Source organism: Hordeum vulgare, chromosome 4H (genome assembly GCF_904849725.1).
Source record: "Hordeum vulgare subsp. vulgare chromosome 4H, MorexV3_pseudomolecules_assembly, whole genome shotgun sequence".
Classification (NCBI taxonomy): Eukaryota; Viridiplantae; Streptophyta; class Magnoliopsida; order Poales; family Poaceae; genus Hordeum; species Hordeum vulgare.
In genome coordinates this window covers 562,890,442-562,906,799 of record NC_058521.1, presented here as the reverse complement: position 1 = coordinate 562,906,799, position 16,358 = coordinate 562,890,442, and positions in this window count along the sequence as shown.

The window sequence follows — 16,358 nt, the reverse complement described above, 5'->3', positions numbered from 1 at the left end:
AGGGGAAGCCTCTTTGTATGAGCACTGATTCTGAGGAATGACGGCAACAAATGGAGGCCCTTATTGGTATGTCACCTCCAGAGTAGGAGGCACAAGATGGAGGGAAGAAAGATAGAGTCCCGACTGGTGCTGCTTTCACTTGAATTTCAGCCAACTTTGCAAATTGTCCCGAGGACGCGAATGACGGTGTGATCCAGACCTATGCTCGCGTGTACATGTGGTATGTTATCTCTAGGACTATCTTCGCTGACGGCAGTGGCAAGAATGCTCAATGGATGCGGCTGAAGGCGTTGACAGTTTTCGACCACAAGTTCAGTTGGGGGATGATGACGAGGTGATGTATATACTTGTCACCCCTCGTTGGATACCCCAAGTAGAAGGTGGAGATGTAGTTAACAGCAAATTTCCTTACACGAAGACTGTAAGGTTTATCGAACCAGGAGGGCTCCTAGGCTCAACAAGTAGGTGTCTTCCACCCTGGCGCTAGCAGAAGACATGAACCTGCAAACACAACAAATAACTTTGCTCCCAACGAGTACAGAGAGGTTGTCAATCTCTCCAGCCTTGTAGTTTGCAAAGGATCAAAACACAAGCGGGAAGGTAATAGTGATTGCAACGGAAAAGTAAGCAAGCGGTAAATGTGGAGGTGTAAACAATGATGGTGATATGAACCGGAGTCACATGACGTTCAGTAGTGATGTTTCTCTCCCAAAAGACGATAAACAACTATGCTAGGGTAAACAAATCACAGTGGGCAATTGACAGAATTACGATCGCACTGCAATGCTAATTATGCTCCTTGATAGTTAGATGTTCAATAGTAATGGGCAGTATGCCAAGACAAGTAGACCGTTTATTCATAAGCATCTACTTACTAATCATCCACCTTGAGATATCTATCCAGAACATCTCTCCGGTATTAAGTTGTGAGCCCCACCCAAATTGTAAACTCAAACCAACGGACAATTACATTAACGAACTATGTGTAAGGTAAACAATCCTTGCAACCGTGGTCACAAGCATCGTTGTTTTCTCCCTCGTGGCAACAAGCACATCCTAGTCTCATGTTTGTGTCACTCAAGCTAGACATCGAGGGGCCCGAACACACAATCATGCACAACGCTCCCTCTTGGAGTTACGATCTACTACTTGGCAAAAGCAACAAAAAGCAACGAAGAACATGCATGAATCACTAAGGAACATAATATAAAAGTATAATCAAATATATAACTCATAACAATCTGAACATAATCTCATAATCCATCGGATCCCAACAAACCGAGCATAGCAATAGCAAGAGAATTACATAGATGCCTTGATCATGTAGGGCAGCTCACAAGGACTAACCATTGAAGCACAAGATTGGAGAGAAGACATCACATAGCTACTGGTCATGGACTCATGGTCCAAGGGGTACTACTCACGGCACGTTCGGAAAGCGTCCATGGCGGTGGAGAAGTTCCCGGAGGTCAATCCTCCTTCCTGCAGGGTGCTGGGAAGAGGTCTCGTGACGCTCCCGGTCTCGAAAGTGCTGCGACAGCAAAACGATGGAGAAATTCGCGATTCCATAAAGTCTGTGAGGGTTTCCTCTCGGGACTCTAAATATAGGCCAAAGGAGGGCAGAGGAGGTGGGACCCACCCAGGCGACCTCCTGGCACGGCCTAGGGCCTGGCTGCGTCAGCAGGCCGCCTGGAGGCCCTGGCCCCGTTTGGGTGATCCGGAAGCTTCTGTTCCGCTGATTTTTATATATTTTTTCTGGATTTTTTCGGGCTTCAAAAAATTGGGTAAAAGCCCGTGCAAAATAGACATCAACAGACATAAAATGGCATTGGGTGCACTGAGTTAGTAAGTTAGTCCAAATATGTGTAAAACGATATAAAAGTGTAGCAAAATATATAACAATGTCACCCAAAAGATCATGGAACAAGCAGAAATTATAGATGCGTTTGGGACGTATCAACATCCCCAAGCTTAATTTCTGCTCGTCCTCGAGTAGATAAATGATGACACAATAATTTATGTGGTGACATGCTAATACACATATAAAAACTTCAAAGTAAAGCAAGTGAGATATGCAATTCAAGTCAAGACAATAACAAGCAAGAGTCTATATCTAGTATTGAATTTAGCAAAGTAAGAACATAAAGGTGCAAGAGCTCTCGTTGTCCGTGACTCGAATGTCTCTAAATGGTGTTTGCGTGCAAGAAGTGGGAGATGGGTTGAGATCATAAAAAAATTGAGAACTCAATCTACTAAACCTCACACTTAGTCTCCTTCGGAATATTATTTTGACTCATCCCCAGACCACTAGTCAGGCACAAGTCAAAATAATCCTATCCCTTTCGACTTTGAGCACTCATGTAATGGATGAGCGTAAGCAAGATATGTTGGCACTTAGTATTGCAAATATAATAATGATGGGGAAGGAAGACAAAAAGGTGTGAAAGGCTCACATCAATGAGGACAGCTATAGGCTAGAGAAAGCCAAATGATAGGTATGATGTGAGGAGTAGGGATTGCCATCTAACGGATGCACATATGAGCTAAGGTAAGCTCTCCAATGGAACTAGTGGTGTGCATCCAACTTGTTTGCTCATGAAGACCTAGAGCTCCTTTAAGCAGGCTCGTCATTGGAATATGCTAACTAAGTTCTATAGTGTAAGGATCCCCGCATAGTTATGCATGAATGATAATCTCTATGTAGTACCAATATAGTAATGGAGTACATGTGTGGATCTTTCAAAAGGAATACTAGTGTTGCCCCCTTCTCTCTTTTTATTTCTCTTTTTTTGGTGGCCTCTTTGGCTCTTTCTTTTTATCTCTCATTTATACTTATTGGGATCTTTTGTTTGTCCTCTTTGGGATCTTTTCCTCTCTTAAGGGCAACACTCTATGTTTTACATGAATAAAAAGAAAAATCATCACACTTTATAAGAAGTACTCAACATAAAGACAAGTGAAAAACTATCATGATGTATGCAAATGTATGCCTCTGCCAGCGTAGCAGGATATGCAATGATACTAGCGCGTCATGTAGCAGTAATAAGGGCAAGGCCCAACTAGCATGTGGCTCTATGATCAAGCAAAAGCATGTATGACATGAAGATCAAGTCATGAGATGATGGATGTTACATGGCAATGTATCTTGGAAAGGCTATGGAAATGCCTTAATAGGTAGGTATGGTGGTTGTTTTGAGGAAAGATATAATGAGGCTTATGTATGACAGAGCGTATCATGTCATGGGTTTGGATGCACCGGCGGAGTTTGCACCAACTCTCAATGTGAGAAAGGGCAAAGCACGGAAAGAGTTGTCACTCTCGAGTAGAGCTCACGAGGGTCCTCATCTTCCATCATCACAAATTCATCGGCCGCATCAAGAATCACTTCATAGTTGGACCGTTGAATACTTGAGCTTCCCTTGTACATGGAAATTATGTGCTCCCAACAATCTTTGGCACGAGTGAAGGGACGCAGGTGAGCAAGATCTTCGATGGGAACAACTGCTTGAAGGATGAACAAGGCGGAGTGATTGAGCTGATTGTCGACCTCTTCTCTTGGCGTGAGGTTGCTTGGATCATGTGGGTAGTACCCTTGCTCAATGATTCTAAAAAGTTGTGTTGAGCTGTGATTTGAATGAGCCTTGATATGAAAAAACCAATTAGGAAAATCATTCTTAACAAGTTTAGGAGGAGGACCAAGGTTAATAATATGCGATGGCTGAACCGGTCCTCCACAGGCCACGGGAGGAGGAACCGAGGCAAAGGTATTTGCCCCACTTGTTCCTTGAGGCAACTTATTTTTATCACTACTAGCATTATCCTTCTCGGGATTGGTCTCCGACTTCGAAGTTGTGGCATTAACCACACGCAACGGATCGATAAAAGGTTTGAATCTATCAAGGAAATCTTTGAGCATGTTTTTGACCTCGATAGCCACTGAGGGTCTAAGAGAGGAAATAGCCTCATTTAGATCCTCTCAGGTGACCGAGTTCACAGCCCCAGCCTTGGGCAACTCCACAACACGTTCCCCGTCGTTAACCATACTCTTTGGGTGGTGAAACCCTTAATAAAGATACGAGGCTCTGATACCAATTAAATGGATCGATATGGTTGACTAGAGGGGATGAATAGGCAACGAACAATTGAAAGATATTCTTTAACAAATTAAGTTTAACAACAAATAGGTTGTGTAGATATGCAACTAAATGAGCAACCTATAAGATGCTAGCAACCAAAATAACAAACAAGTAACTAATACAAGTAAAGGTAATAAGTAACCACAAGTGGAACCGATGAAGATGAGGATGTGTTTCGAAGTTCCTTCCCTTTGAGGGGAAGTACGTCTCTATTGGAGTGATGTGGAGGCACAATGCTCCCCAACATGCCACTAAGGCCATCGTATTATCCTCACGCCCTGACACAATGCGAGATGTCGTGATTCCACTAGTGGTGCCCTTGAAGGTGGCAACCTAACCTTCACAAATAAGGTTGGGGCAATCTCCACAATTGAATTGGAGGCTATCAACGGAACCACAAAGCTTCACAACAATGGACTATGGCTTCGAGGTGACCTCTTCCGTCTAGGGTGCTCAAACACCCAAGAGTAACAAGATCCGCGAGGGATTAATGGGGGAGCAGCTTTTCTCTTGGTGGAGGCGTGGATCAAGGCCTTCTCCTCCAAACCCTAGAGCATCAACAAGAATCGATTGCTAGGGAGAGAGATCGGGCAAGCTTGAGCTTAGAAGCAACAATGGAGCTTGGAGAGGAAAAGGTGAAGTCCCTTTGGGGAAGAAGGCCTCTATTTATAGAGGGAAGAAAATTGGTCGTTATTCTACCCAAAGTCGCAACCAAGCGGCAGTACCGCGTAGGGGAGCGGTATTTCCGCTTGCACGAAAGCACCGGCCACCACAGGTATCAGAATACAACTGGAGGGGGTGGTAGTTCCGCGAGAGCGGTACTACCATCCAGATCCAAGTGTTACTTCCGCTCAATATTGACGATAGGGACCAATGATACTAGAAGAATAAAATAAGCGGAAGAAAGAACGGTAGGGGAGGGCGACAGTGTCGCTTTGAGCGGTACTACCTCTCCTCCCCAAGCGGTACTTCCGCTCAAAAATGAAAAAGGACCCCGAAGATGCCATAACAAAAATATAAGCACAAGAGAGGCCGACCCTGGAGTGCGGCAGTATCGCTGGAGCGGGGTACTTCTGTTGGGTAACATAGCATAAATTCAAAATTTTCCTACACATATTCAGATCTTCCTATGGAGATACCAGCAACGAGAGAGGGGTAAGAGCATCTTCATACCTTTGAAGATCGCTAAGCAGAAGCGTTGCTAGAACGCGGTTGATGGAGTCGTACTCGCAGCGATTCCGATCTAGTGCCGAACTACGGCACCTCCGCGTTCAACACACGTGCAACCCGGTGACGTCTCCCGCACCTTGATCCAGCAAGGAGGAGGGAGAGGTTGGGGAAGAACTCCAGCAACACGACGGCATGGTGTCGATGGAGAGACGAGGTCTCCCGGCAGGGCTTCGCCAAGTGCCGGAAGAGAGGAGGAGGAAGAGGATCAGGGCTGCGCCGAGAGAGAGGAAAAACCGTGTGTCTCAATGGCCAAAAGTGCCTGATATATATATAGGGGGAGGGGAGAGGGGGTGCTACCCCTAGGGGGTGCGGCAGCCCCCCCAGATGGGAGGTGCGGCGGCCAGAGGGGGGGAGGGGGTGGCGCACCATCTGGTGGGCCTTAGGCCCACCTGGCTTAGGGTTTGCTCCCCCTTTTCTCTCCCTTGCGCAATGGGCTGAGTAGGGGGCGCACCAGCCCACCTAGGGGCTGGTTCCCATCCCCACTTGTCTCACCTTACCTCCCGGGGTCGTTGCCCCCCTTCGGTGGTCCCGGTGGTCCCGGTACGTTTCCGGTGACGCCCGAAACACTTCCGGTGTCCAAAACCATCCGTCCTATATATCAATCTTTACCTCCGGACCATTCCGGAGCTCCTCGTGACGTCCGAGGTCTCATCCGGGACTCCGAACAACTTTCGGTAACCTCGTACAACAATTCCCTATAACCCTAGCGTCATCGAACCTTAAGTGTGTAGACCCTACGGGTTCGGGAGACACGCAGACATGACCGAGACACCTCTCTGGCCAATAACCATCAGCGGGGTCTGGATACCCATGCTGACGATCGAATCTCGGACAAGTAACATACCGAAGGACAAAGGGAATGACATACGGGATTATACGAATCCTTGGCACTGAGGTTCAAACGATAAGATCTTCGTAGAATATGTAGGATCCAATATGGGCATCCAGGTCCCGCTATTGGATATTGGCCGAGGAGTCTCTCGGGTCATGTCTACATAGTTCTCGAACCCGCAGGGTCTGCACACTTAAGGTTCGACGTTGTTTTATGCGTATTTGAGTTATATGGTTGGTTACCGAATGTTGTTCGGAGTCCCGGATGAGATCACGGACGTCACAAGGGTTTCCGGAATGGTCCGGAAACGAAGATTGATATATAGGATGACCTCATTTGATTACCGGAAGGTTTTCGGAGTTACCGGGAATGTACCGGGAATGACGAATCGGTTCCGGGAGTTCACCGGGGGGGGGGGGGGGGCAACCCACCCCGGGGAAGCCCATAGGCTTTGGGGAGACACACCAGCCCTTAGTGGGCTGGTGGGACAGCCCGAAAGGGGCCTATGCGCCAAGAGAAGGAAATCAAAGGAAAAGAAAAAAAAAGAGGGAGGAAGTGGGAAGGGAGGGGGACTCCTCCCACCAAACCAAGTCCTACTCGGTTTGGGGGGGAGTCCTCCCCCCCCTTGGCTCGGCCGACCCCTTGAGGGTCCCTTGGACCCCAAGGCAAGGTCCCCCTCCCTCCTCCTATATATATGGAGCTTTTAGGGCAGATTTGAGACGACTTTCTCACGGTTGCCCGACCACATATCTCCATAGTTTTTCCTCTAGATCGCGTTTCTGCGGAGCTCGGGCGGAGCCCTGCTGAGACAAGATCATCACCAACCTACGGAGCGCCGTCACGCTGCCGGAGAACTCTTCTACCTCTCCGTCTCTCTTGCTGGATCAAGAAGGCTGAGATCATCGTCGAGCTGTACGTGTGCTGAACGCGGAGGTGTCGTCCGTTCGGTACTAGATCGTGGGACTGATCGCGGGATTGTTCGCGGGGCGGATCGAGGGACGTGAGGACGTTCCACTACATCAACCGCGTTCTCTAACGCTTCTGCTGTACGATCTACAAGGGTATGTAGATCACTCATCCCCTCTCGTAGATGGACATCACCATGATAGGTCTTCGTGCGCGTAGGAAAATTTTTGTTTCCCATGCGACGTTCCCCAACAGTGGCATCATGAGCTAGGTTCATGCGTAGATGTCTTCTCGAGTAGAACACAAAAGGTTTTGTGGGCGGTGGTGTGCGTTTTGCTGCCCTCCTTAGTCTTTTCTTGATTCCGCGGTATTGTTGGATTGAAGCGGCTTGGACCGACATTACTCGTACGCTTACGAGAGACTGGTTTCATCGTTACGAGTAACCCCCTTTGCTCAAAGATGACTGGCAAGTGACGGTTTCTCCAACTTTAGTTGAATCGGATTTGACCGAGGAGGTCCTTGGACGAGGTTAAATAGCAACTCATATATCTCCGTTGTGGTGTTTGCGTAAGTAAGATGCGATCCTACTAGATACCCTTGGTCACCACGTAAAACATGCAACAACAAAATTAGAGGACGTCTAACTTGTTTTTGCAGGGTATGATTGTGATGTGATATGGCCAACGATGTGATGTGATATATTGGATGTATGAGATGATGATGTTGTAATAGAAATATCGACTTGCACGTCGATGGTACGGCAACCGGCAGGAGCCATAGGGTTGTCTTTATACTAACATATGTGCTTGCAGATGCGTTTACTATTTTGCTAGGATGTAGCTTTAGTAGTAATAGCATAAGTAGCACGACAACCCCGATGGCAACACGTTGATGGATGATCATGGTGTGGCGCCGGTGACAAGAAGATCGTGCCGGTGCTTTGGTGATGGAGATCAAGAAGCACGTGATGATGGCCATATCATGTCACTTATGAATTGCATGTGATGTTAATCCTTTTATGCACCTTATTTTGCTTAGAACGACGGTAGCATTATGAGGTGATCTCTCACTAAAATTTCAAGACGAAATTGTGTTCTCCCCGACTGTGCACCGTTGCTACAGTTCGTCGTTTCGAGACACCACGTGATGATCGGGTGTGATAGACTCAACGTTCACATACAACGGGTGCAAAACAGTTGCGCACGCGGAACACTCGGGTTAAGCTTGACGAGCCTAGCATGTGCAGACATGGCCTCGGAACACATGAGACCGAAAGGTCGATCATGAATCATATAGTTGATATGATTAGCATAGGGATGCTTACCACTGAAACTATACTCAACTCACGTGATGATCAGACTTGGGATAGTGTAAGTGGATCATGAACCACTCAAATGACTAGAGAGATGTACTTTTTGAGTGGGAGTTTAGCATATAATTTGATTAAGTTGAACTCTAATTATCTTGAACATAGTCTAAGTCCACTTTGAATATATTTGTGTTGTAGATCATGTTTCACGCAAGTGTCATCCTGAATTTTAATACGTTCCTAGAGAAAGCTAAGTTGAAAGATGATGGAAGCAACTTTGTAGACTGGGCTCGTAATCTTAAGCTAATCTTACAAGCTAGAAAGAAGGATTATGTCCTTAATGCTGCGCTAGGAGATGAACCACCCGCTACGGCTGATCAGGATGTTAAGAATGCTTGGTTAGCGCGTGAGGAGGACTACTCAATAGTTCAATGTGCAGTCTTGTATGGCTTAGAACCGGGACTTCAACGTCGCTTTGAGCGTCATGGAGCATTTGAGATGTTCCAGGAGTTGAAGTTTATCTTTCAGAAGAACGCCCGGATCGAGAGGTATGAGACCTCCGATAAATTCTATGCTTGCAAGATGGAGGAAAACTCGTCTGTCAGTGAACATGTGCTCAAAATGTCTGGGTACTCAAACCGTCTAGCTGAACTGGGGATTGAACTCCCGCAAGAAGCTATCACTGACAGAATCCTTCAATCACTGCCGCCAAGCTATAAAGGCTTTGTGTTGAACTACAACATGCAAGGGATGAACAAGTCTCCCGGCGAGTTGTTTGCGATGCTGAAAGTCGCAAAGTCTGAACTCCGTAAAGAGCATGAAGTGTTGATGGTAAGCAAGACCACTAGTTTCAAGAGAAACGACAAAGGAAAGAAGGGCAATTCGAAGAAGAGCGGCAAGCCTGTTGCCAATCCGCCGAAGAAGCCCAAAGCTGGACCTAAGCCTGAAACAGAGTGCTTCTATTGCAAGGGTATGGGTCACTGGAAGCGCAATTGCCCCAAGTATCTGGCAGATAAGAAGGCGGGCAAAGAAAAATCAGGTATATTTGATATACATGTTATTGATGTGTACTTAACTGGCTCTCGTAGTAGTGCCTGGGTATTCGATACCGGTTCTGTTGCTCACATTTGCAACTCGAAACAGGAACTGCGGAATAGACGAAGGCTGGCGAAAGACGAAGTGACGATGCGCGTAGGAAACGGTTCCAAGGTTGATGCAATCGCCGTCGGCACAGTGCCACTTCAACTACCATCGGGATTAGTGATGAACTTAAATCATTGTTATTTAGTGCCTGCGTTGAGCATGAACATTATATCTGGATCTTGTTTATTGCGAGACGGTTACTCTTTTAAGTCTGAGAATAATGGTTGTTCTATTTCTATGAGTAACATCTTTTATGGTCATGCACCGAATGCGAGAGGATTGTTCATATTGAATCTTGATAGCGATACGCATATACATAACATTGAGACCAAAAGAGTTAGAGTAAACAATGATAGCGCCATAGTTTTGTGGCACTGCCGCTTGGGTCATATTGGTGTAAAGCGCATGAAGAAACTCCATGCTGATGGACTTTTGGAGTCACTTGACTTTGATTCACTTGACACGTGCGAACCATGCCTCATGGGCAAGATGACTAAGACTCCGTTCTCCGGAACAATGGAGCGTGCAAGTGACTTGTTGGAAATCATACATACCGATGTGTGTGGTCCAATGAGCGTGGAGGCACGCGGCGGATATCGTTATTTTCTCACCTTCACTGACGATTTAAGTAGATATGGTTATGTCTACTTGATGAAGCACAAGTCTGAAACATTTGAAAAGTTCAAGCAATTTCAGAGTGAAGTGGAAAATCATCGTAACAAGAAGATCAAGTTCCTGCGTCTGATCGTGGGGGTGAATATCTGAGTTTCGAGTTTGGTGCTCACTTAAGACAATGTGGAATTGTTTCACAGTTAACACCGCCTGGAACACCACAGCGTAATGGTGTGTCCGAATGTCGTAATCGTACTTTGTTAGAGATGGTGCGATCTATGATGTCTCTTACTGATTTGCCGTTATCATTTTGGGGTTATGCATTAGAAACAACTGCATTCACTTTAAATAGGGCACCATCAAAATCCGTTGAGACGACACCATACGAACTGTGGTGTGGCAAAAGACCAAAGTTGTCGTTTCTTAAAGTTTGGGGATGTGATGCTTATGTCAAAAAGCTTCAGCCTGAAAAGCTGGAACCCAAAGCGGAAAAATGCGTCTTCATAGGTGTCACGCCCAAGATGCGACCCTATCCTCAATTTGGCACGAGGGCCTCGTCAGGGATAGAAGCGCATCTCGTCGTGTCGCAAGAATGGATATCGTTACAAGTACATGTACTGAAAAGGAGAGATATATAAAGAGGGTTGGCTTACACTCACCACAAGCTACATCAGAGTCACATCAGTACATTACATAAACATCAGGAGTAAGAGCAGGGTCCGACTACGGACGAAAACAAACGACAAAAGAAGAACGACGTCCATCCTTGCTATCCCAGGCTGCCGGCCTGGAACCCATCCTAGATCGAAGAAGAAGAAGAAGAAGAAGACGAAGAAGCAACTCCAGATGAACAGTCAACGCGCTCGCGTCATGTAACCTTTACCTGTACCTGCAACTGGTGTTGTAGTAAACTGTGAGCCACGGGGGACTCAGCAATCTCATTTCCAAAGGTATCAAGACTAGCAAAGCTTAATGGGTGAGGCATGGTTAAGTGGTGAGGTTGCAGCAGCGTCTAAGCATATATTTGGTGGCTAACTTACGAGTACAAGAAACAAGAGGGGGAAGATCTACGCATAACGGACGTGTACTACTGGAGATCAAAAGAATGATCCTGAACACCTACCTACGTCAGACATGACCCCACCGTGTCCTCGATCGGAGAAGGAACTCACGAACGAGACAGTCACGGTTACGCACACAGTTGGCATGTTTTAATTAAGTTAACTTCAAGTTATCTAGAACCAGTGTTAAACAAAGTTTCCACGTTGCCACATAACCGCGGGCACGGCTTTCCGAAAAGATTTAACCCTGCAGGGGTGCTCCAACTAGTCCATCACAAATTACCACAAGCCGCATAGAAATCCTCAATCACGAAGCTCGCGATCTCGTCGGATTCCCTAGTGGAAAACCTCAACTCTGAGATTACCCAAAGCATCACCGGAATCCCGATGCACAAGATATCTCGTCAAAGGTAAAACTAATCCAGCAAGGCCGCCCGACGTGTCGACGATCCCGATAGGAGTCGCGTACCTCGTTCTCAGGACACGACGGATGAGCGATGGTTACCACGCCAAACGCCGAGTTGCCCCGGGTAGCGTTAATAAGCTGCTCTGTTTTGGACCAACACTCATGAGGAGCACTGGCCCGGGGGTTGATTAAATTATCCTCGGGGTCCGGAAAGTCCCTATGCAATTTTGTTAGGTGGTTAGGCAAATGTAGTACCAAAGTTGGGCCTTGCCAGACCAGCTTTAATCTAAAACGAATTATCAAGGGGGTCCCCATAACAACCCCGATCGTGTTAGGAGCGCTCGTTTATGGAACATAACACCGGTAGCCGGTAACTAAAAGGGGCAAAGGTGGAACAAAACACCAGGCTAGAAAGGCCGAGCCTTCCACCTTTTACCAAGTATATAGGTGCATTAAATTAAATAGTATTAATATGGTGATATAACAAGGAACCCATGCTTTGCATGGAAGCAACTGCACCTGCAACTAGCAACGCTATCAACAGGGTTAAGCAAGCAGTAACATAGCCAATCAGTGGTTTGCTAGGGTGAACAGGTTGATGGTTTCATGGCATGGTAGAGAGACTGATATTTAACAGGTGGTAGGCAACGAGACGTAACCGATAGAAGCGATAAAACTAGCATGGCGATGATAGTAATGGTATCTGGGGAAATGATCATCTTGCCTGAGATCCCGCTTGGAAGAAGAATGCCACCGTGAAGCAGACGAACCGACGTAGTCGAACGGGTCCTCACAATCCGGCACGCTGCGGAACTCTATCGAGACGAAGCAAACCGGAAACACAATCAACACACGATATACACCACACGATGCACAACACATACGATGCATGAGCTACTGAATACATGCAAGTCACGGCATGACAATTCACACAATCAAACACTACATATTAAGTGAAGTTCAATATGCACGAGTTGCATATTGACGAAACTCCACGTTTATTAGTTAGTTCTATCCCGATTATCTACACGACGATATTAATGTTGTCAAACATGCAAGAGGTGAAGCGGAAAATAAACTACCTATCTAGGCATTTTAAGTGAGGTCGGAAATGACATATAGCATCTCCGAGACGACCTCACATGTTAATTTACAATTCTGTCCAGATCTGAACTAATGCATTGAATTGGTTGTTAAACAGCAAAACAAATAGGTTCACGTGTTTCTACTTGTCATTTCAAGCAATCTACACATAGAAAACATCTCCAACGGAGCTACGAATCAAAAGTTACAAGCATCGCAAGATATGATGACATGAATGCAATATGTGTGCAACGGCGGCTACGCGCACTTCAAGACAAACAACCAGCAAGAGAAAATGAAACTACCCGATATTCTAAGCAAGTTTCATGTAGGACACGATCAGAACGGAGCTACGGTTCAACAACTACAAGCAAAACAAGAAATAACTACAAACTGCCCAAAACAGCTACATAGCAACTACTACGCCTCACAACTTCGGCTACACAACTCCGATGAGCTCAAGCAAAGCATGGCACGGAAGAGGGCAAGAAACACTACTACGAACAGCTGACAACAACTAGCGTGGCAACAAGGAGCACTAGAAAAAGAAGACACAAAATGGCATCTCACGCACTATTTCAGACTTAGTGAAAATAACACCTCCTGAAAGTGCACCTGTCAGCCTGAAGCAATATTGACAGCAGCAAAACCTATAGCTACAGGAGTCCAAAAGGCATGAAACTTAACAGCATGCTAGAGAAACATAAGGGGTACAACTAACTCCATTGGACCAACCCCAAAAGAGCTACAGATCACAAGCTAGAAGCAAAACAAAACAGCAACAAAATAATAACAGAATCCAGACTTAGAAATATTTCAGCTCCTCTGAAACAGCACTATTCAAGCAACTTGAGATCAAGCAAACAACACCTAAACATGCATTTCTATTGCAACCAAAAATACCAGGGGCTAAACAAAACATCCGAGATCAACTCTCTAGTTGACAACTCCGTCAAACGACGCACGGATTAGAACCTACGAATTAATCAAAAGGGCAACATAGCAAAATATCTCGCGAACTAACTTCCTCGAAAGCTAAAACTAATTGCACAGAAAAATCCACGGGATTTTTTCTACCCCGGAAACATATATAATATGTGGGGTTTGCAACACAAAATAACGCCACACAATAATGCGAGAAAATACCTCTAAACGGGAAAATAAACTACCGGCAAAACTCCACACGGAAAAAAATACGAGTGACCGTTCTAAAATACGTAGAAATACGGTCCCTAAAACATGGACATTAAATCTATGGCATACGGGCAATCCGTACACGCGCGAAAAATAACTACGGATCGAAACCTATTGTAACAGCATGCAAAACAAAGCATTAGGCACCCTAAACAGCGTTAAATAAATATGCATGTTCGATAAACGTGTTCTACTCGCGAAGCTACCCCAAAACGATATATAACACGTTGCGATCCGGCTAACGGAACTAAAGATACGGGCGTTTTAATATTTGGTTGAAAACTGGAATTAATTAATTCCGGAAAAAAAATACCTATTGTCTAACGGGCCTAACAAGGGGCGCAAGATAGCAATATTGCAACGGGGGCGGGGAATAGCTGAGTCTCACCAAGGCCACCTGGGCCGAATTGGACCGGCCTGGTGGAGTGGGCCTCGGGCGGCTGGCAAGCAGCTGGGCCGGCTGCTGGGCCGAGGCGGCCAGGGCGAGGCCGAGTGGTGAGGGACGGCTCCTCCCGTCGGGCTCCTCCCGAGCGGGAGCCGAGGGCGGCAGCGGCAGTCGCTAGCGACGGCGGCCGGCGTCGGCTCGGGCGCGGGCGAGGGGTCCCCAGCCCGGCCTGGATCGGGCCGGCGGCGGGCGGCGTGGAGGAGCGGGGAGGCGGCGAGCGCTGGCGGCGGCCGGCGGTGGCCCTGAGGACGAGGGGAAGGCGCGGGGTGGCGACTCCTTGACGGCGGCGGCGCGGCTGGCGGCGGGCGGAGGCGCGCGCGGGCAGGCGGCGGGCGGCGAGGGCTCCGGCGAGGGGCGGCGCGCGCACGGGGAAGCTAGGGCGGCGCGCAGGGAGGAGCTCGGGGCACCGAGCTCGAACGGGGCGGCGGCGGCGGCTCGGGCTCGGGCGGGCCCCGGACGGGCTTCGCGGGCCCGGCGGCGCGGCAGGAGAGAGAGAGGTGGGGCGGCGGCTAGGGTTTGCGCTGAAAACGAGGAAGAGAGAGAGAGGTTGCCCGAAAATTAAGGAGGAGGGGGGTATTTATAAAGAAAAGGGGGCTCGGTTAACCGGAATCGCGATCCGGATCCAACCGCGGGGTCGGATTCGGACGATTCCGAACGCGGGTAAGGGTACGCGGCCGTGTAGAGGGGTTTACCGGAGACGAGGGGGAAAACGGGCGGCGCGGCACGAATTTTTGACACATCGACAGACGTTCGACGAATAACCGAAGACGGTGCCGCTACGGGCGACCATTCGGGTACCAGACGGTCTCCGATCGCGACGAAATTCGACAGACGGCCTGGCTATGACTAATCTCGACCGCGTGCCAAGTTTCACCTCGATCAGAGAGAGTTTTAAACACACTTTAAAAACGGGGTTTCGACGGTGCCGCGGGCGCGTGCGTGTGCGGTCAGGCTCGGAACGACCGACGACGAGAACCGGCAACTACTAACGAATGCAAGTTTTGAAAACTGGCGGCAACGGAGATGCCGATGCAATGCAGATGATGCGCATGATGCGATGATGATGCGGCAACTGAAAATACCCACACAACTAAACGGACAGAAAAGGGGAAGCTTCTGGAACCTCGGCATCGGGCTGTCACAATAGGTTACCCAAAAGAGACAGTTGGGTACACCTTCTATCTCAAATCCGAGGGCAAAGTGTTTGTTGCTAAGAACGGAACTTTTATCGAGAAGGAGTTTCTCTCGAGAGAATTGAGTGGGAGGAAGATAAAACTTGACGAGGTTGTCGAACCTCTCATCCCTCTGGATGGTGGCGCAGGGCAAGGGGAATCCTCTGTCATTGCGACGCCGGTTGAGGAGGAAATTAATGATGATGATCATGAAACTCCAGTTCAAGTTTCTGTTGAACCACGCAGGTCGACGAGATCACGCGCTGCTCCAGAGTGGTACGGTAATCCCGTCTTATCAATCATGTTGTTAGACAACAATGAACCTGCAAATTATGAAGAAGCAATGGTGGGCCCAGATTCCAACAAATGGCTAGAAGCCATGAAATCCGAGATAGGATCCATGTATGAGAACAAAGTGTGGACTTTGGAGATACTACCTGAGGGCCGCAAGGCTATTCAGAACAAATGGATCTTTAAGAAGAAGACGGACGCTGACGGTAATGTGACCGTTTATAAAGCTCGACTTGTGGCAAAGGGTTTTTCACAAGTTCCAGGAGTTGACTACGATGAGACCTTCTCACCCGTAGCGATGCTTAAGTCCGTCAGAATCATGTTAGCAATAGCTGCATTTTTCGATTATGAAATCTGGCAGATGGATGTCAAAACGGCGTTCCTTAACGGTTTCCTTAAGGAAGAGTTGCATATGATGCAACCCGAAGGTTTTGTCGATCCTAAAAATGCTGACAAGGTGTGCAAGCTCCAGCTATCCATTTATGGACTGGTGCAAGCATCTCGGAGTTGGAACAAACGCTTTGATGAGGTGATCAAA